At 43.3% G+C, this 2,531-nt stretch overlaps 1 pseudogene; it reads right to left on the bottom strand.

Annotated features, from left to right (window-relative positions):
* Positions 1–1,033: 1,033 nt before the first annotated feature.
* Positions 1,034–1,151, bottom strand: LOC126102307 (5S ribosomal RNA; annotated as a pseudogene).
* Positions 1,152–2,531: the final 1,380 nt, after the last annotated feature.

Raw genomic sequence — 2,531 nt, forward strand, 5'->3', positions numbered from 1 at the left:
AAAAGAGGAGAAAGACGCCTAATGTTTGTTATTGTTTCAAGAAGCCAATATAACTTGATTTCTGTACAAAAAATTCCAGTGAGGGAAAAAAAATTAAAATAAAATATAATAAAAATAAAAAAAAACTGAGAAGGAAACAAAAAACCTGAAAATTATTGGTGTAATTTTCATTTTTTGAATGTTTTATGGGAGGTTTTTATATTTTTATTGTTACATGTAAAATAAACAATAAAAATGTAGCAAGAAGTCAAATTTGGAGTACAGGGTATTTTAGTTTTCATACCATTAACGTAATTATGTAATATTATGTTTATTTTGTGCAGATGTTTTTGTTTAAATGCACTTCCTTCGTAAAAATAAACTTTAAAAAGTGTTTGGATATATTTTTTGTCTGGTATTAATCTAACCATTCACATAAAAATCTGAACTGTTTCGCTGAAATATGCTGCATGCTATTTTTATGGTTATATAAAAATAGCAGTCCGTCAGACCGCAACTGGGACACAGCGTGACAAAAAAAAATGCCTGGAAAGCTAAGAGTTAACTTTCTGTGCGTCCGTTAGTCGTTGATTAAGTACCTACAATTTATAAAAAGAAAGTAACCTCGCGCCACCCGCGGACCTTGTTCCGACAAGTTCGGGTCTTGCGTAGTAGAACATCTCTGACAAGTGTAGCGGCTTTGGCGCCCATTCTTCGCTGACCTACCTCAACCAATCACGCAACAAAATTCTGTAAACGTCTATATGGTAACACCCCAGTGTTTTTTGTTAGTGAATTGATTGTGGAAACTAAATCAGTGAATCGGATTCTAGTTCCACAGCTGATGAAAATGCACTCCGTCTTCAGGCCACAAGCGGCCCATCGGGACCATCCGAGCGCCGTGTCATCCGCAGATAAGGATGCAGATAGGAGGGGCGTGTGGTCAGCACACCACTCTCCCGGTCGTTACGATGGTTTTCTTTGACCGGAGCCGCCATTATTCGGTCGAGTAGCTCCTCAATTTGCATCACGAGGCTGAGTGCACCCCGAGAAATGGCAACAGCGCATGGCGGTCTGGATGGTCACCCATCCAAGTGCTGGCCACGCCCGACAGCGCTTAACTTCGGTGATCTGACGGGAACCGGTGTATCCACTGCGGCAAGGCCGCTGATGATGAAAATAGGTGGCCACATTTAAATGATTACGTAAATTTTGTATCCAGATCTGGAAAAGAAATACTTTTCGATAGTAAACTGTGCTTGCCTAGAAGGGCAACAATTAGGGCTCGCGCTTCCAACTTTAACATATGGAGAGCACCCAAATCTCTGTCAGAAAAGGTGAAGGCAGAGTCCGGTCGAGAGAAGCCAAAAAGAAAAGTCAATCTTGGGCATTCAGATATCGGCAGAGGAGCCAGTAGTAGTGATCCGGTTAAAAGAATACGGCAGAGAAGCATTGGAAAGTCTTTTGGCACTGTAGCAATTGGCAGCGGTGTGTCTCAAGCTAATGTGGGGTAATGAATAGTAAACGAATTGACGATTAACAATTAACTTTAAAATTGTTAATGATTTCGTGGAAACTTGTTGACAAACTGCCTGTTGGCTTCTGCCTCGGGTTCTTCGGCCGACGTTTGTTTGAGGATTTCTGTGATGTTTCGCCTGCACGAGTGGCTGCCATTGTCAAAGCTTGACCCTCCATTACTGGTGGTGGACGGATTAACTTTAACTTACGATAAATCTCCTGTAAAGTAACGCTTTAAAGTATAAACAAATTAACTTTTTCAGTAACGGATTAACGAATATCCAAGTTAACTTTTTGATTGACGTTGCCCAGGTGGCTAACAAGTCTGTACTATATTTATGCGTCTGTTGACGTTATCTACTGCATTAAAACCTGACCCAGACTAAGCTACGTTCCCCGTGTGGTGAGACAGAGCGGCACAACACATGCTGCATGAGAATGACTTAAATATGCTGAACAGAGTTGGTCATACATCAGCCTGTGGAGGAAGACTGGGATGGCCAAGCAACATCAACATCAACATCATTATGTGAAATAGGAATGCTCCGTCTGAACAGCCCTCGGAAGACCCACCGGTATCGACCGACCGACGTGTCGTCCTCAGCCGATAGGCGTCACTGGATGCGGGATATGGAGGGGCAAGTGGTCAGCACATCACTCTCCTGGCCGTTGTCAGTTTTCGTGACCGCAGCCGCTACTCCTCAGCCAAGTAGCTCCTCAATTGATCTCACAAGGGCTGAGTGCACCATGTTTGCGAACAGCGTTCGGCAGACCTTGACAGTCAACCATCCAAGTGCTAGCCAAACCCGACAGCGCTTACCTTCGGTGACCTTGTAAGTAGGCTGTTTATGTTTTCTTTATGTAAGTAGGCTGTTTATGTTTTCTTATTGGCAACGTTACGTAGCGCTCTATATGAAAATCACTGGCTGTGCTGTGTGCAGTCTGTGGCTAGTTTGCATTGTTGTCTGCCATTGTATTGTTGGGCAGCTGGATGTTAACAGCGCATAGCGTTGGGCAGTTGGAGGTGAGCCGCC

The sequence above is a fragment of the Schistocerca cancellata genome, chromosome 9 (assembly GCF_023864275.1).
Source record: "Schistocerca cancellata isolate TAMUIC-IGC-003103 chromosome 9, iqSchCanc2.1, whole genome shotgun sequence".
NCBI lineage: Eukaryota > Metazoa > Arthropoda > Insecta > Orthoptera > Acrididae > Schistocerca > Schistocerca cancellata.